Genomic DNA, 20,632 nt, shown 5'->3' on the forward strand with positions numbered 1-20,632 from the left:
AGCAGTTTCCACAGTTTTCCAGGCTACAGATGAGATAGGTGAGTACCTATATTTAAATAGTGTCAGAAAGGATGGAGAAGAAGCAACTTGAATGAAAACCTATTAAGGACGTAGGATGACGTGACTTTGAGGGATCTCAAGGTTGTTTTCCAGCCAGATTACAGGTTTGGAAGATGGTGGAAAGGAGGGCACAGAGGCATGCACATAAAATATGTGGTTTGTAGGGAAAATGTCAATTTCAGTTGTGCATGTATTTTTTTTGTGACTCCTTTGGGGTATCTAAGCAGTTGTTCAGAAGCCAGATTGATTCTCAGGAAAGATTGCTTAGGGGAGAGGTATATTTGAATTCTCCAACTGGGTACCTCGACTGACAGCAACAGTAGTATCTGGGAACTGGTTAGAAATGCATACTTTTGGCTCCAGTCCAGTACAGGAATCTGAGATTCTGTGCTTTAATAAGGCCTCCAAATCATTCTGATATACATTAAAGTGTGAGAACTGGGGGACTTCAGGGCTGCGGATATTTTGAGTGTTTGATGAAGCATACACTTTTTTTTGGATGGGGTCAGGTTACTTCAGGAAATACACATTTTATATTCAATACCCAGGAGTTTATAGAAAGCTGAAACTCATCCAATGACATTCTAGAAAACACACTGAGCAGACCTAGTTCTCTGAGAGCATCACAATACCCTTGCATTCATCTGCTTGTGGTCCCAAAACAAAATACCACTGGCTAGGTGAGCTAAACAACAGAAATGCGTTTTCTCACAGTTCTGGAGCTGGGAGTCCAAGGTACCATCAGGCTTGGTTTCAAGGATTTCCTCAAAGCGTGCAGAAACCATTTTCTCCCTGGATGCGCACATGGAATTTTCTCTGTGTGAAAAGAGGTATAGATATATGGAGAGAGAGAGGGAGAGGGAAAGATAGGTAACTAGTGTCTCTCATTTTACGGAGACACTAGGTCTATCAGATTAGAGCTCCACACCGAAGAGCTCATTTAACATTAATTACCTCTTTAAAGGCCTTGTCTCCAAATACATTCACATTTGGGATTAGGGCTTCAACACTGGGACAGAATACAGTCCATAGTGAGCCTGGATACTGAATTTGTGTCTGAGCTGCTAAAACACCTAAGAATTTCAATGGACATCTGGAAAAAGAGATTTTTCTCTTTCCTTCTGACTTTAGCCTGAATTTGTGGTTAGGAAATACTGTCAACTGGGCCACCTCAGTAACTCAGTAAGTCAAGTGTCTATGTTCTCCTCAGGTCATGATCCAGGGCCCTGAAATGGAGCCACATCTGTCCCCCACTCAGCTAGGAGACTGCGTCTCCCTCTCTCTGCCACTCTCCCTGGTTGTTCTCTCTTTCTCTCTTTCCCTGTCAAATAAATGGAATCTTGAAAAAAAAAGGAAATACTGGCAACCATTTTGACACCAAATGGGATGAGGTAGTCTCAGTATGGATGAGTAGATTTTAAGGAAGTTGAGTTAGGGAATGGGAAAAAAAAATGGTGTTGGTAAAATACTTGGGTCTTAAGTGAAACCTTACATTACTCCCTCTGATAAGTTTTTTTAAATTTTTTATTTTTTATAAACATATATTTTTATCCCCAGGGGTACAGGTCTGTGAATCACCACGTTTACACACTTCACAGCACTCACCAAAGCACATACCCTCCCCAATGTCCATAATCCCACCCCCTTCTCCCAAACCCCCTCCCCCCAGCAACCCTCAGTTTGTTTTGTGAGATTGAGAGTCACTTATGGTTTGTCTCCCTCCCAATCCCATCTTGTTTCATTGATTCTTCTTCTACCCACTTAAGCCCCCATGTTGCATAACCACCTCCTCATGTCAGGGAGACTATATGATAGTTGTCTTTATCTGCTTGACTTATTTCACTAAGCATGATACGCTCTAGTTCCATCCATGTTGTCACAAATGGCAAGATTTCATTTCTTTGGATGGCTGCATAGTATTCCATTGTGTATATATACCACATCTTCTTGATCCATTGATCTGTTGATGGACATCTAGGTTCTTTCCATACTTTGGCTATTGTGGACATTGCTGCTATAAACATTGGGGTGCAGGTGGCCCTTTGGATCACTACGTTTGTATCTTTAGGGTAAATACCAGTAGTGCAATTGCTGGGTCATAGGGCTGTTCTATTTTCAACATTTTGAGGAACCTCCATGCTGTTTTCCAGAGTGGCTGCACCAGCTTGCATTCCCGCCAACAGTGTAGGAGGGTTCCCCTTTCTCTGCATCCTCGCCAGGATCTGTCATTTCCTGACTTGTTGATTTTAGCCATTCTGACTGGTGTGAAGTGATATCTCATTGTGGTTTTGATTTGTATTTCCCTGATGCCGAGTGATATGGAGCACTTTTTCATGTGTCTGTTGGCCATCTGGATGTCATCTTTGCAGAAATGTTTGTTCATGTCCTCTGCCCTTTCTTGATTGGATTATTTGTTCTTTGGGTGTTGAGTTTGCTAAGTTCTTTATAGATTTTGGACACTAGCCCTTTATCTGATATGTCGTTTGCAAATATCTTCTCCCATTCTGTCAGTTGTCTTTGGATTTTGTTAACTGTTTCCTTTGCTGTGCAAAAGCTTTTGATCTTGATGAAATCCCAATAGTTCATTTTTGCCTTTGCTTCCCTTGCCTTTGGCGATGTTCCTAGGAAGATGTTGCTGCGGCTGAGGTCGAAGAGGTTGCTGCCTGTGTTCTCCTCAAGGATTTTGATGGATTCCTTTCGCACATTGAGGTCCTTCATCCATTTAGAGTCTATTTTCGTGTGTGGTGTAAGGAAATGGTCCAATTTCATTTTCTTCATGGGGCAGGAAAATTTTCCCAGCACCATTTATTGAAGAGGCTGTCTTTTTTCCATTGGACATTCTTTCCTGCTTTGTCGAAGGTTAGTTGACCATAGAGTTGAGGGTCTATTTCTGGGCTCTCTATTCTGTTCCATTGATCTATGTGTCTGTTTTGGGGCCAGTACCATGCTGTCTTGATGAACACAGCTTTGTAATAAAGCTTGAAGACTGGAATTGTGATGCCACCAACGTTGGCTTTCTTTTTCAATATCCCTTTGGCTATTCGAGGTCTTTTCTGGTTCCATATAAATTTTAGAATTATTTGTTCCATTTCTTTGAAAAAGATGGATGGTACTTTGATAGGAATTGCATTAAATGTGTAGATTGCTTTAGGTAGCATAGACATTTTCACAATATTTGTTCTTCCAATCCAGGAGCATGGAACATTTTTCCATTTCTTTGTGTCTTCCTCAATTTCTTTCATGAGTACTTTATAGTTTTCTGAGTATAGATTCTGTGCCTCTTTGGTTAGGTTTATTCCTAGGTATCTTATGGTTTTGGGTGCAATTGTAAATGGGATGGACTCCTTAATTTCTCTTTCCTCTGTCTTGTTGTTGTGTAGAGAATTGCAACTGATTTCTGTGCATTGATTTTATATCCTGACACTTTACTGAATTCCTGTATAAGTTCTAGCAGTTTTGGAGTGGAGTCTTTTGGGTTTTCCACATATAGTATCATATCATCTGCGAAGAGTGATAGTTTGATTTCTTCTTTGCCGATTTGGATGCCTTTAATTTCCTTTTGTTGTCTGATTGCTGAGGCTAGGACCTCTAGTACTATGTTGAATAGCAGTGGTGATAATGGACATCCCTGCCGTGTTCCTGACCTTAGCGGAAAAGCTTTCAGTTTTTCTCCATTGAGAATGATATTTGCAGTGGACTTTTCGTAGATGGCTTTGATAATATTGAGGTATGTGCCCTCTATCCCTACACTTTGAAGAGTTTTGATCAGGAAGGGATGCTGTACTTTCAAATGCTTTTTCAGCATCTATTGAGAGTATCATATGGTTCTTGTTCTTTCTTTTATTGATGTGTTGTATCACATTGACTGATTTGCGGATGTTGAACCAACATTGCAGCCCTGGAATTAGTCCCACTTGGTTGTTGTGAATAATCCTTTTAATGCACTGTTGAATCCTATTGGCTAGTATTTCGGTGAGAATTTTTGCATCTGTGTTCATCAAGGATATTGGTCTATAGCTCTCTTTTTTGATGGGATCCTTGTCTGGTTTTGGGATCAAGGTGATGCTGGCCTCGTAAAATGAGTTTGGCAGTTTTCCTTCCATTTCTATTTTTTGGAACAGTTTCAGGAGAATAGAATTAGTTCTTCTTTAAATGTTTAGTAGAATTCCCCCAGGAAGCCGTCTGGCCCTGGGCTTTTGTTTGTTTGGAGATTTTTAATGACTGTTTCAATCTCCTTACTGGTTATGGGTCTGTTCAGGCTTTCTATTTCCTCCTGGTTCAGTTGTGGTAGTTTATATGTTTCTAGGAATGCATCCATTTCTTCCAGACTGTCAAATTTGTTGGCATAGAGTTGCTCATAGTATGTTCTTATAATAGTTTGTATTTCTTTGGTGTTAGTTGGGATCTCTCCCCTTTCATTCATGATTTTATTTATTTGGGTCCTTTCTCTTTTCTTTTTGATAAGTCTGGCCAGGGGTATATCAATTTTATTAATTCTTTCAAAGAACCAGCTCCTAGTTTCGTTGATTTGTTCTATTGTTTTTTTGTTTCTATTTCATTGATTTCTGCTCTGATCTTTATGATTTCTCTTCTCCTGCTGGTTTAGGGTTTCTTTCTTGTTCTTTCTCCAGCTCCCTTAGGTGTGGGGTTAGGTGTGTACCTGAGACCTTTCTTTTTTCAAGAGAAAGGCTTGTACCGCTATATATTCTCCTCTCAGGACTGCCTTTGTTGTGTCCCACAGATTTTGAACCATTGTATTTTCATTATCATTTATTTCCATGATTTTTTTTCAATTCCTCCTTAATTTCCCGTTTGACCCATTCATTCCTTAGAAGGATGCTGTTTAGTCTCCATGTATTTGGGTTCTTTCCAAACTTCCTTTTTTGGTTGAGTTCTAGCTTTAGAGCATTGTGGTCTGAAAATATGCAGGGAATGATCCCAATCTTTTGATATCGGTTGAGTCCTGATTTAGGACCGAGGATGTGATCTATTCTGGAGAATGTTCCATGTGTACTAGAGAAGAATGTGTATTCTGTTGCTTTGAGATGAAATGTTCTGAATATATCTGTGATGTCCATCTGGTCCAGTGTGTCCTCTAAGACTTTTATTTCCTTGCTGATCTTTTGCTTGGATGATCTGTCCATTTCAGTGAGGGGAATGTTAAAGTCCCCTACTATTATTGTATTATTGTTGATGTGTTTCTTTGATTTTGTTATTAATTGGTTTATATAGTTGGCTGCTCCCACATTGGGGGCATAGATATTTAAAATTGTTAGATCTTCTTGATGGACAGACCCTTTGAGTATGATATAGTGTCCTTCCTCATCTCTTATTATAGTCTTTGGCTTAAAATCTAATTGATCTGATATAACGATTGCCACTCCTGCTTTCTTCTGATGTCCATTAGCATGGTAAATTCTTTTCCACCTCCTCACTTTAAATCTGGAGGTGTCTTCGGGCTTAAAATGAGTTTCTTGGAGGCAACATATAGATGGGTTTTGTTTTTTCATCTATTCTGATACCCTATGTCTTTTGACAGGGGCATTTAGCCCATTAACATTCAGGGTAACTATTGAGAGATATGAATTTAGTGCCATTGTATTGCCTGTAAGGTGACTGTTACTGCATATGGTCTCTGTTCCTTTCTGATCTACCACTTGTAGGCTCTCTCTTTCTTAGAGGACCCCTTTCAATATTTCCTGTAGAGCTGGTTTGGTGTTTGCAAATTCTTTCAGGTTTTGTTTGTCCTGGAAGCTTTCAATCTCTCCTTCTATTTTCAATGATAGCCTAGCTGGATATAGTATTCTTGGCTGCACGTTTTTCTCGTTTAGTGCTCTGAAAATATCATGAAAGCTCTTTCTGGCCTGCCAGCTCTCTGTGGATAAGTCATCTGCCAATCTAATATTTTTACCATTGTATGTTACAGACCTCTTTTCCCGGGCTGCTTTCAGGATTTTCTCTTTGTTACTTAGACTTGTAAATTTTACTATTTGGTGAGGGGCTGTGGGCCTATTCTTATTGATTTTGAGGGGCATTCTCTGAACCTCCTGGATTTTGATTCTCATTCCCTTTGCCATATTGGGGAAATTCTCCCCAATATTTCTCTCCAGTATACCTTCTGCTCCCCTCTCTCTTTCTTCTTCTTCTGGAATCCCAATTATTCTAATGTTGTTTTGTCTTATGGTGTCACTTATCTCTCGTATTCTACCCTCGTGGTCCAGTAGCTGTTTGTCCCTCTTTTGCTCAGCTTCTTTATTCTCTGTCATTTGGTCTTCTATATCACTAATTCTTTCTTCTGCCTCATTTATCCTAACAGTGATAGCCTCCATTTTTGATTACACCTCATTAATAGCTTTTTTGATTTTAACTTGGTTAGATTTTAGTTCTTTTATTTCTCCAAAAAGGGCTTTTATATCTCCCGACAGGTTTTCTCTAATATCTTCCATGCCTTTTTCGAGCCCGGCTAGAACCTTGAGAATTGTCATTCTGAACTCTAGATCTGACATATTACCAATGTCTGTATTGATTAGGTCCCTAGCCTTCGGTACTGCCTCTTGTTCTTTTTTTGTGTGTTGATTTTTTCCGTCTTGTCATTTTGTCCAGATAAGAGTATATGAAGGAGCAAGTAAAATACTAAAAGGATAGCAACAACCCTAGGAAAATATGCTTTAACCAAATCAGAGGAGATCCCAAATCGTGAGGGGGGAGAAAGGGGATAAAAAGAGGTTCAAAAAGGAAGAAAGAAAAAAAAAGATAAAGAAAAAAGAATTTTAAAAAATGAAAATGAATAAAGAAAAATATAAAAAAGAAAAAATATATATATTAGATAAACTAGTTAAAAAACCTTAAAAAATAAAAGGGTAAAAGTTAAAAAAAAATTTTACCAGAAGGCGAGATTAAAAAAAAGGAAAAATAAAAAAGAAAAAAATTAAATTAACTGCAAGACTAAAAAAAAACTCACAGGGAGAAAGCCGTGAGTTCCGTGCTTTGCTTTTTCCTCTTCTGGAATTCTGCTGCTCTCCTTGGTATTGAAACCGCACTCCTTGGTTGGTGAACTTATTCTCGGCTGGATTTCTTGTTGATCTTCTGGGGAGGGGCCTGGTGTAGTGATTCTCAAGTGTCCTTGCCCCAGGCGGAATTGCACCGCCCTTACCAGGGACCGGGCTGACTTATCCGCTCGGGTTTTCTTTCAGGAGCTTTTGTTCCCTGTGCGCTTTCTGTAGAGTTCTGGAGGACGGGAATACAAATGGCGGCCTCCTGGTCGCTGGCCCAGAGAAGCCAAGAGCACGGGGCCCCACTCTTCAGTGCGCCCTCAGAGAACAGCGCCCAGTTACTCCGGTCTGCCTGACCTCTGGCCACGCTCCGAGCTCACCAAGCCTGTGGCTGGTTCAAGGTAACACCGAGCTGTGAGCTTACTGTCGGCTCTGTCTCTGTAGCCGGTTTTCCCTTTCCAATACCCGCAAGCTCTGTGACACTCAGACACCCCCAATCCTTCTGTGACCCTGCGGGACCTAAGGCCACGCTGACCCCACGTGGGCTTCGCCCCGGTTTAGCCTCTGGTGATGTCCCTCATGGAACAGACTTTTAAAAGTCCTGATTTTGTGCTCCATTGCTCCGCCGCTTGCCGGGAGCCAGGGTCTATCTTCCCGTCCCTTTGGATTCACGTCTCCGCCAGTCCTACCTTTCAGAAAGTGGTTGTTTTTCTGTTTCCAGAATTGCTGTTCTTCTTCTCTTCGATCTGCCGATGGATTTGCAGGTGTTTGCAATCTTTAGATGAGCTATCTAGCTGATCTCCTGCTAGCTGAAGTAGTCTCAGCCTGCTACTTCTCTGCCATCTTGACTCCTCCCCCTCCCTCTGATATTTTAATTCCAATAAATAAGTAATTCCTAGTTTGAGGAAAGTCCAGTTAGGTTTTCTGTCACTTATGAAGAATTCAGTGGCAAACAAGATTATGCTAGAAAGTCATCATGAACCCTCTCTGCCCCTCCCTATACATGTAATTATCTCTCTTCCTTCCTTTCTGTATATCCATTCATGCTTTTCTCTGCTTATTTTCTTATTGTCTCTTTCATGCCCATGCTGTAATTGTAATTGGAAAGCTCCAGGATCTTGCTGCTCCGAATCAATAACCAACTGACCCAAAACTCAATGTCTTTATTCCAAGTATTCTAAATATAAAATCTCATTTAGTAACATTAGTTAAAAAGTCAACCCTAGTCTTGGGTGCTGTGGAATCACAAGAGATCATCCTTCTGGAGAATCAACCCTATTGCTAGAGAAGCTTGAGCTGAGGTGGGAAAAAAAAAAATCTTATACATGTGAAAGGCATTTGATTTGTACTGATGACCAGCTCATCATTGGCCATGTAGAAGTCACACTGAGGTTCTCATCAGCTCTGATCTTGCATGTTGGTCCAGTTGCTTACAGGTGATTGAAATCATTCTGCCAGTCACCTATATGTCTTTAGTACTGGGAGTCTAGTGTGCAGAGATATGAGAAAGCTAGAAAAATTAGAATTCCCAAGTGTTGAGTCTCCATATACGTCCAAAAATATAACACTGGAGCCATGTTTTCCTTTTTAATGAGAACTTAATAAATAGTTTCTATATTGGGTTTTTAAGTATAGACTTGCTCTCCTAATTATAGGTTCCCTTAGGATTGAGAGAGAGAGAGAGAGAGATGACTCACAGCTTCAGGAGAGAAAAAAAAATCCACAACACATAAACAATTCATTGAATCAGTACCCAGAAAATATTGTGTAAGAATAGTCAGTTGGTGCTGATGTGTTTACATTTAGGAATATGGGCATGCAGTGAGCTCCACATCACCTGCAAAGACAACACAGGTGTGTAATGAAATGTCCAAATTGGAGATCTCATTAAAGGGAAATAAGGAAGGTGAGGTTTTGCAGCCCACTGTCTCTGGACATGAATTGTTCAGATACTACAAAATTATAGAAGCGGGTTGTCATAATATTCCAGGAACAAAGATGGAATTTGAAATTTTTCAGTTCTGTCCACACAACTCCTCCAATAGTAGTAGGTGATACATTTCCTTTACACAAGTGTTCACAATGATGAACAGTCTCACCAGGATCCAGGGAGGGCAGGAATGTGTCCATAGTTAAGCATGTGAAATCCTAGCATAAGCCTCAGCCATTCTTTTGGTTTTAATATAGCCCAGGATCATAAAAAGAAAACCAACCAACCAAACAAACAAACAAACAACAACAACAAAAAACAGAAATCCTACCCTATACCACTATCACTTAATGGTGACATCTACATCTTTTGAATTTTTATTTTTTAGTTTTAGATTTTTTGACATCTACATTTTTTTTAAAGAAAATTTTTTTTTAATTTTTTAATTTTTAATTTTTTATAAACATATATTTTTATCCCCAGGGGTACAGGTCTGTGAATCACCAGGTTTACACACTTCACAGCACTCACCAAAGCACATACCCTCCGCAATGTCCATGACATCTACATTTTTAAATCAATTAAATGATTCATTATTACAAAAATATTGCCAAAAATGATTTCAAAAAACTAAACTAAAAATAATCAACACTCCAAGTCCTGGCTCCTGTCTAATGCCCAAAGATAAGCTCACTTAATATTTTTATGTAATTGCTCAGAAATTTTCCATGCATATATCTATGGGAGTGTTTTCTTGTACTTTTATTTTTCTTCTGGCTTTTACATTTCACTTCATACTTCTCTGAAGCATATAAATTCTCCTCATTCTTTTTAATGACTACATTATATCTATCATAAAGTTTATATATTAACTACTCTTTTTTGGTTAATGTTTTGGTTATTTTGAGTTTTGTTTTATTTCTTGAATTTGTGTTTGTTGTATTTATGATCACAAGCAATGTTTCAAATCATTCTTTTTTTTTTAAAGATTTTATTTATTTATTTGAGAGAGAGAGAGAGAGAGTGCAGCCTGAGGGAGAGAGAGAGAGCACATGAGCAGAGATGAGGGGCAGAGGGTGAGGGATAAGCAGACTCCTTGCTGAGCAGGGAGCATGATGCAGAGTTAAATCCCAGGATTCAGGATCATGACCCGAACCAAAGACAGAACTTAACTGCCACCCGGGCACCCATGGAAGATATCCCTGTACACAAATTTTTGTATCACATGGAAGTGTATATTCAAAATAAAATCTAAGAAATGAAATTTCCTCTGTTGGTGAGTAATGCCAGTTGGCTCTTCATTGAGTCTACACCCACATTCATTGAGAATACATTTTGTGCCTATATTCACATTCTGTCATAGTTTGACTGTTAGGTGACTTTTTCATTATGTTATTTAGATCTGCTATATGCCTCTGCTATAAACTTTGTTAGTTGACCCATCATGGAGTTAGATAGGCAGACTAATTATTCATTTGGCTATGTTAAAATTTTATTTATTAGTGTTTTTTATTCATATATTTTAATATATTTTCAAATATTCATATATTTTCATATATTTATATATTTTGATGCAATGACATATGGGGAATAAAGATTCATGGCATTTAGTTCTTTAATAGTTATAATATGTTATTCTAGAAAAAAGCAGAGGTCAACAACATTTTGTGTAAAGGGCCAGACAGTAAATACTTTAGTCTCTTGGGACTTTATTGCTGCTGTAACTACTGTTCAACGGTGCACTTAAATAGAAAGACAAAATTGTATTTCATTTGCATAATTATTTTACCTGATTTTCTATTATATTTTAAATAATTTTGTTCACATTTTATCTAATTTTTCCTTTTTAAACTTTGTCATATTTTTATCCTTTGGAAGACTGACAGCCTATTCTTATTAGTTGATTCTTTTATACTTTAAAGTACATACTTAAGCATATATCTGTTGATTTATATTTAAATAGTATTTATTGACTTCACAATGAATAATAAGAAAGTAAACAAACTTATACAAAACCCATCTTATTTTTACTTGATTGTCAAGGTACTTCTCTAGATAAAACATAACTGCCTAGATTTTTTTTAAATGTTGTTATTGTCGTTGTTGTTGTTGTTGTTTTAGTATCCAATTCTTGGTGCATACATTCTCCCCATGAATAGTTTGTGGATTTTCTTGCACTGTTTCCTGCACTGTGTTCTATTGTTGGAAAATCTATACTGAGCCATTCTCTCTTCTAAATTATTTAATGTAAGTATTTTGGGACTGGAGTGAAAAAAGAACATCCTCTTTTTGTTATAACTGTTATAACTTCAAATGGATTTAGCTTACATTAATTGTTCTCTGTAAAATTTTTCATAGATATCATAGATGTTTTTCATCTACAATTTCACATATTCTTTATTTCAAGAGGGTTTCATCTATTATATACTTGATAGATGCATGCTTTATTTGTTTCAGGTATAGCAGATCTGTTGGATTAACATTACTTGTTTTCAATATCTATCATTTTCTCTATTATTATTATTATTGTTTTAACACATATTTTCTTTCAAATTTATTCTACTAAATGTGAATAGAATTTTTTAATATCCCCAATGTGCCTTCACCAGTGTTTTTTTAATATTTTTTGTTTGTAAGGTAGACATTCATATGACTGGATTGATTTTCCTATTTAATTCTTCCCCAGATTGCATCATTGTCATTTATATCCTTCTGTTGTGTAATGCAGCTGTTTTCTAAAGAGCTTAATTAATTAATTAAATTTTTAAAAGATTTATTTACTTATTTAAGTAATCTCTCACCCAACATTGGGCTAGAATGCATGATCCCGAGATCAAGGGTCATATCTTCTGTTAATTGAGTTAGCCAGGAATCATAGATATTAATTTATTTAATTTATTTTATATCACATAGAAATATTTCTTGGACATCTGCTTTATGATATGATCTTTTTCTCATTTATACCCATTTTATGCCTTGACTTGAGATTCTTTCTCTCTCCCCCCCCCCCCATAAATTGTAGCCATAAGACTTCCCTCTGGTTCTTTCATGATTCTTACTCATCTTTGATTAAAGCATATGTTTTGCAGAATAAGTATTTCCCAAATAATCTTTTAGAGAAGAATTTGGGATATGAGCTGGTGAAGTAAACAGCAGAAATTCTCCATTTTCAGGTCACTTTCTGGTGAATTCTGCTATGTAGCATTTTGCAGGAAGCATGTATACATACATTCTTCATCTTTTTGAGGTAATAAAAATTCCTCAATAGCTAATTGTGCAACTCTATACGGCATAGTGTTTGTGTAACCAATTTCTAATTTAGTCTACTTGGGTTATTGAAATCAGTAGGTGCTTACGCTTCTTCTACCAAAGATCTATTCTGCATGCAGCCTCAGATGCAATCTGATTCTGAACAGAGGACAATTTGGCCTGATGCCTCATTTAGGGCTGTCCACTGTATCTCCAAGGCATGCAATGTGGTGAAGAGCATGCCTGCAGCCCTGACACTCTCCAGTCTGAGGGTCTAAATAAAAGAACTTCGTTGGACCTTCAGAATAGTCCTCCCTATTTTAAAGATTTCAGCATATTGCTAGATATATTTATAAGTATAGTTATCAGTCATTTTGTTAAAACTTTCCAGAATTTGGGACACACTCCACCTATTTGATTGTAGGGAATTTTGTTTTAGGAATACTTAAGATAATTTCACTCCCTTCCATCTGTAGAGGAGAGAGGGGTTGAAGGTCACTTGGTTTCAGAACAGAAGGAGTACAAGGTGTCCTCCTGGACTCTGCCTTATTAATAAAGTTGAATGCCTGCACGTGAGATATGAACTTGGCAAAACTACCAGAGTGGCCCAAGATGCCTTTTTACATGAGAAAGAAAAAAAAAAAAGAGGGAAATCTAAACTCTGATTACAAGGCCCCTTTACTCTATTTGCAAACATGAAGTGTCCCCTTGAACTTGACAAACATTGGAGGGGCACTTAAGTTGGGAGACTTGGAGCATAGCACTTGATGTAAATCTATGATATAAATGCTTTGATAATTTTAATTGTATTTTTCATATTTTATGAATTTTTTTCTTTTCTGGACTGAATTACTTGAGAGTAGGAATTTTAAAAATTCATCTTTATTTGCTGCGTCAAATAATAAGTGAACTTGGAGGTTTGGTCCACTGACAAAGTTTATCTAGAGCAAATGTTTGTTAAAGGTGGATGCAATTCATATAAAACTCTTGGGAAACTTTGTTGGATTTATTTACTTTTATTAACATATAATGTATCACTTCTTTTAGGGGGTACAAGTCTGTGTTTATCACACTTACACAATTCACAATGCTCACCATAGCACATGCCCTCCCCAAGTTCATCACCAGCTACCCATTCCCACCCACCCCCTTCTACTCTAGCAACCCTCAGCTCTTTTCCTGAGATGAAGAGTCTCATGGTTTGCCTCCTTCTCTGGTTTCATCTTTTTTTCATTTTTCCCTCCCTTCACCTATGATCCCCTGCCTTGTTTCTCAAAATTTTCATGTAAGTGAAATCATATGATAATTATCTTTCTCTGATTGACTTATTTTCCTTAGCATAATACACTCTAGTTATATCCATGTCATTGAAATGGCAAGATTTAGTTTTTTGTTGGCTGGAAATATTCCATTATATATATACACACCCTATCTTTTTTATGAATTATCTGTTAATGGACATCTAGGCTCTTTCCATACTTTGGCTATTGTGGACACTGATGTTATAAACAGGGTGCACATGCCCCTTCAGGTCACTACATTTGTATCTTGGGGGTAATTACCCAGTAGTGTGATTTCTAGGTCATGGGATAGCTCTACTTTCAAACTTTTTGAGAAAACATATTGTTTTCCAGAGTGGCTGCACCAGCTTGCATTCCCACCAAGAGTGTAGGAGTATTCCCCTTTCTCCACATCCTTGCCACATCTGTCATTTCCTGACTTGTTAATTTTAACCATTCTGGCTTTTGAGAAGTGTATATCACTGTGGTTTTGATTTATATTTCCCTGATGATGCCAAGTGATGTGGAGCACATGTGTCTGTTGGCCATTTGGATGTCTTCTTTGCAGAAACGTCTGTTTGTGTCATCTACCCACTTCTCGATTGGATTATTTGTTTTTTGGGTGTTGAGGTTGAGCAGTTCTGTGTAGATATTGAATACTAGCCCTTTATCTGATATGTCATTTGAAAATATCTTCTCCCATTCTGTCAGCAGTCTTTTGGTTTTGTTAACTGTTTCTTTTGCTGTGCAAAAGCTTTTGATCTTGACGAAGTCCCACCAGTTCATTTTTGCTCTTGCTTCCCTTGCCTTTCGCGACGTGTCTAAGAAGAAGTTGCTGTGGCTGAGGATGAAGACATTGCTGCCTGGGTTCTCCTGAAGGATTTTGATGGTTTCTTGTCTCACATTGGGGCCTTTTTCTTCAACCATTTGTTGAAGAGACTTTTTTTCCATTGGATATTCTTTCCTGCTTGGTTGAAGATTAGTTGACCATAGAATTGAGAATCCATTTCAGGGCTCTCAATTCCATTACTTTGATCTATGTGTCTGTTTTTGTGCCAATTGTCTTGATGATTACAGATTTCGGATCTCTTCTAATTTGGTTAAAGCATATCTCCTGGGGTTGTTGCCACACTTTTAGTATTTTACTTGAAACTTCATATACTCTTATCAGGACAAAATGACAAGACGGAAAAATTCAACACGCAAAAAAAGAACAAGAGGCAGTACCGAAGGCTAGGGACCTAATCAATACAGACATTGGTAATATGTCAGATCTAGAGTTCAGAATGACAATTCTCAAGTTTCTAACCGGGCTCGAAAAAGGCATGGAAGATATTAGAGAAACCCTCTCGAGAGATATAAAAGCCCTTTCTGGAGAAATAAAAGAACTAAAATCTAACCAAGTTGAAATAAAAAAAAGCTATTAATGAGGTGCAATCAAAAATGGAGGCTCTCACTGCTAAGATAAATGAGGCAGAAGAAAGAATTAGTGATATAGAAGACCAAATGACAGAGAATAAAGAAGCTGAGCAAAAGAGGGACAAACAGCTACTGGACCACGAGGGGAGAATTTGAGAGATAAGTGACACCATAAGACGAAACAACATTAGAATAATTGGGATTCCAGAAGAAGAGGAAAGAGAGAGGGGAGCAGAAGGTATACTGGAGAGAATTATTGGGGAGAAATTCCCCAATATGGCAAAGGGAATGAGCATCAAAATTCAGGAGGTTCAGAGAACGCCCCTCAAAATCAATAAGAATAGGCCCACACCCCGTCACCTTATAGTAAAATTTACAAGTCTAAGTAACAAAGAGAAAATCCTGAAAGCAGCCCGGGAAAAGAATGGTAAAAATAATGGTAAAAATATTAGATTGGCAGCTGACTTATCCACAGAGACCTGGCAGGCCAGAAAGAGCTGGTATGATATTTTCAGAGCACTAGACGATAAAAACATGCAGACAAGAATACTATATCCAGCTAGGCTATCATTGAAAATAGAAGGAGAAAATAAAAGCTTCCAGGACAAACAAAAACTGAAAGAATTTGCAAACACCAAACCAGCTCTACAGGAAATATTGAAAGGGGTCCTATAAGCAAAGAGAGAGTGTACAAGTGGTAGATCAGAAAGGAACAGAGACCATATACAGTAACAGTCACCTTACAGGCAATACAATGGCACTAAATTCATATCTCTCAATAGTTACCCTGAATGTGAATGGGTTAAATGCCCCTGTCAAAAGACACAGGGTATCAGAATGGATAAAAAAACAAAACCCATCTATATGTTGCCTCCAAGAAACTCATTTTATGACTGAAGACACCTCCAGAATTAAAGTGAGGAGGTGGAAAAGAATTTACCATGCTAATGGACATCAGAAGAAAGCAGGAGTGGCAATCCTTATATCAGATCAATTAGATTTTAAGCCAAAGACTATAATAAGAGATGAGGAAGGACACTATATCATACTCAAAGTGTCTGTCCATCAAGAAGATCTAACAATTTTAAATATCTATGCCCCCAACGTGGGAGCAGCCAACTATATAAACCAATTAATAACAAAATCAAAGAAACACATCAACAGTAATACAATAATAGTAGGGGACTTTAACATTCCCCTCACTGAAATGGACAGATCATCCAAGCAAAAGATCAGCAAGGAAATAAAGGCCTTAAACGACACACTGGACCAGATGGACATCACAGATATATTCAGAACATTTCATCCCAAAGCAACAGAATACACATTCTTCTCTAGTGCACATGGAACATTCTCCAGAATAGATCACATCCTCGGTCCTAAATCAGGACTAAACCGGTATGAAAAGATTGGCATCATTCCCTGCATATTTTCAGACCACAATGCTCTAAAGCTAGAAATCAGCCACAAAAGGAAATTTGGAAAGAACCCAAATACATGAAGACTAAACAGCATCCTTCTAACGAATGAATGGGTCAACCGGGAAATTAAAGAAGAATTGAAAAAAATCATGGAAATAAATGATAATGAAAATACAACGGTTCAAAATCTGTGGGACACAACAATGCAGTCCTGAGAGGAAAATATATAGTGGTACAAGCCTTTCTCAAGAAACAAGAAAGGTCTCAGATATACAACCTAACCCCACACCTAAAGGAGCTGGAGAAAGAACAAGAAAGAAACCCTAAACCAGCAGGAGAAGAGAAATCATAAAGATCAGAGCAGAAATCAATGAAATAGAAACAAAAAACAATAGAACAAATAAACGAAACTAGGAGCTGGTTTGTTGAAAGAATTAATAAAAATGATATACCCCTGGCCAGACTTATCAAAAAGAAAAGAGAAAGGACCCAAATAAATAAAATCATGAATGAAAGAGGAGAGATCACAACTAACACCAAAGATATACAAACTATTATAAGAACATACTATGAGCAACTCTATGTCAACAAATTTGACAATCTGGAAGAAATGGATGCATTCCTAGAAACATATAAACTACCACAACTGAACCAGGAAGAAATAGAAAGCCTGAACAGACCCATAACCACTAAGGAGATTGAAACAGTCATTAAAAATATCCAAACAAACAAAAGCCCAGGGCCAGACGGCTTCCTGGGGGAATTCTACCAAACATTTAAAGAATAAATAATTCCTATTCTCCTGAAACTGTTCCAAAAAATAGAAATGGAAGGAAAACTGCCAAACTCATTTTATGAGGCCAGCATCACCTTGATCCCAAAACCAGAGAAGGATCCCATCAAAAAAGAGAGCTATAGACCAATATCCTTGATGAACACAGATGTGAAAATTTTCACCAAAATACTAGCCAATAGGATTCAACAGTACATTAAAAAGATTATTCACCACGATCAAGTGGGATTTATTCCAGGGCTGCAAGGTTGGTTCAAATCTGCAAATCAATCAATGTGATACAACACATCAATAAAAGAAAGAACAAGAACCATATGATACTCTCAATAGATGCTGAAAAAGCATTTGACAAAGTACAGCATCCCTTCCTGATCAAAACTCTTCAAAGTGTAGGGATAGAGGGCACATACCTCAGTATCATCAAAGCCATCTATGAAAAACCCACCGCAAATATCATTCTCAATGGAGAAAAAATGAAAGTTTTTCCACTAAAGTCAGGAACACGGCAGGGATGTCCATTATCACCACTGCTATTCAACATAGTACTAGAGGTCCTAGCCTCAGCAATCAGACAACAAAAGGAAATTAAAGGCATCCAAATCGGCAAAGAGGAAGTTAAACTATCACTCTTCGCAGATGATATGATACTATATGTGGAAAACCCAAAAGACTCCACTCCAAAACTGCTAGAACTTATACAGGAATTCAGTAAAGTGTCAGGATATAAAATCAATGCACAGAAATCAGTTGCATTTCTCTACACCAACAGCAAGACAGAAGAAAGAGAAATTAAGGAGTCCATCCCATTTACAATTGTACCCAAAACCATAAGTTACCTAGGAATAAACCTAACCAAAGAGGCACAGAATCTATACTCAGAAAACTATAAAGTACTCATGAAAGAAATTGAGGAAGACACAAAGAAATGGAAAAATGTTCCATGCTCCTGGATTGGAAGAACAAATATTGTGAAAATGTCTATGCTACCTAAAGCAATCTACACATTTAATGCAATTCCTATCAAAGTACCATCCATCTTTTTCAAAGAAATGGAACAAATAATTCTAAAATTTATATGGAACCAGAAAAGACCTCGAATAGCCAAAGGGATACTGAAAAAGAAAGCCTAAGTTGGTAGCATCACAATTCCAGACTTCAAGCTCTATTACAAAACTGTCATCATCAAGACAGCATGGTACTGGCCCAAAAACAGACACATAGATCAATGGAACAGAATAGAGAGCCCAGAAATAGACCCTGAACTCTAGGGTCAACTAATCTTCGACAAAGCAGGAAAGAATGTCCAATGGAAAAAAGACAGCCTCTTCAATAAATGGTGCTGGGAAAATTTTCCTGCCGCATGCAGAAAAATGAAATTGGACCATTTCCTTACACCAAACACAAAAATAGACTCACAATGGATGAAGGACCTCAATGTGCGAAAGGAATCCATCAAAATCCTTGAGGAGAACACAGGCAGCAACCTCTTCGACCTCAGCCGCAGCAACATCTTCCTAGGAACAATGCCAAAGGCAAGGGAAGCAAGGGGAAAAATGAACTATTGGGATTTCATCAAGATCAAAAGCTTTTGCACAGCAAAGGAAACAGTTAACAAAATCAAAAGACAACTGACAGAATGGGAGAAGATATTTGCAAACGACATATCAGATAAAGTGCTAGTGTCCAGAATCTATAAAGAACTTAGCAAACTCAACATGCAAAGAACAAATAATCCAATAAAGAAATGGGCAGAGGACATGAACAGACATTTCTGCAAAGAAGACATCCAGATGGCCAACAGACACATGAAAAAGTGCTCCATATCACTCGGCATCAGGGAAATACAAATCAAAACCACAATGAGATATCACCTCACACCAGTCAGAATGGCTAAAATCAACAAGTCAGGAAATGACAGATCCTGGCGAGGATGCAGAGAAAGGGGAACCCTCCTACACTGTTGGTGGGAATGCAAGCTGGTGCAGCCACTCTGGAAAACAGCATGGAGGTTCCTCAAAATGTTGAAAATAGAACTGCCCTATGACCCAGCAATTGCACTATTGGGTATTTACCCTAAAGATACAAACGTAGTGATCCAAAGGGGCACGTGCACCGGAATGTTTATAGCAGCAATGTCCACAATAGCCAAACTATGGAAAGAACCTAGATGTCCATCAACAGATGAATGCATCAAGAAGATGTGGTATATATACACAATGGAATACTATGCAGCCATCAAAAGAAATGAAATTTTGCCATTTGCGACAACATGGATGGAACTAGAGCGTATCCTGCTTAGCGAAATAAGTCAAGCAGAGAAAGACAACTATCATATAATCTCCCTGATATGAGGAAGTGGTGATGCAACATGGGGGCTTAAGTGGGTAGGAGAAGAATCAATGAAACAAGATGGGATTGGGAGGGAGACAAACCATAAGTGACTCTTAATCTCACAAAACAAACTGAGGGTTGCTGGGGGGAGGGGGTTTGGGAGAAGGGGGTGGGATTATGGACATTGGGGAGTGTATGTGCTTTGGTGAGTGCTGTGAAGTGTGTAAACCTGGTGATTCACAGACCTGTACCCCTGGGGATAAAAATATATGTTTATAAAAAATAAAAAAAAAAGAAAAAAAGGATGATATAGTGTCTTTCCTCATTCTTTATTATAGTCTTTATTTTATATCTAATTTATCTGATATAAGAATTGCTACTCCAGCTTTATTTTGATGTCCATTAGCATGTTAAATGGTTTTCCACCACCTCACTTTAATTCTGGAGGTGTCTTTGGGTTTAAAATTAGTTTCTTGCTGAAAACATATTGATGCGTTTTTTTTTTGTTTGTTTTTTTGTTTCTTTTGTTTGTTTTCTTTTGTATTTTGGGTTTTTTTGTGTGTGTGTGTCCGTGTTTTTTTAATCCAATCTTGTACTTTGTGTCTTTTGATTGGGACATTTAGCTCATTTACATTGAAGGTATCTTTTGAAAGATATGAGTTTAGTACCATTGTGTTGCCTGTAAGTTAACTGTTAGTGTATATTATCTCTGTTCCTTTCCAGTCTGTTAGTTTTAAGCTTTCTCTTTGCTTAGAGGACCACTTTCAATATTTCCTGTAGGACTGGTTTGGTGTTTGCTAATTCTTTCAATTTTTGTTTGTCCTAGAAACCTTTTATCCCTCCTTCTATTTTTCAATGACAACCTATTTTCTCATTTAGAGCTCTGAATATATCATGTCAGTCCTTTATGGCCTGCCAGGTCTCTGCAGATAGGTCTCCTGCCAATAAGTTATATCATTGTAGGTTGCAGACTTCTTGTCCCATTTTCTCTTTGTCTCTGAGATTTGTAAGTTTCACTATCAGATGATGGGGTGTTGACCTTTTTTTATTGATTTTGCAGGGGATTCTCTGTGCCTCCTGGAATTGATGCCTGTTTCATCTCCCAAATTAGGGAAGGTCTCTGCTATAATTTGCTCTAATATGCCTTCTGCCCGTCT

The sequence above is a fragment of the Mustela lutreola genome, chromosome 3 (genome assembly GCF_030435805.1).
Source record: "Mustela lutreola isolate mMusLut2 chromosome 3, mMusLut2.pri, whole genome shotgun sequence".
NCBI classification, from domain to species: Eukaryota; Metazoa; Chordata; class Mammalia; order Carnivora; family Mustelidae; genus Mustela; species Mustela lutreola.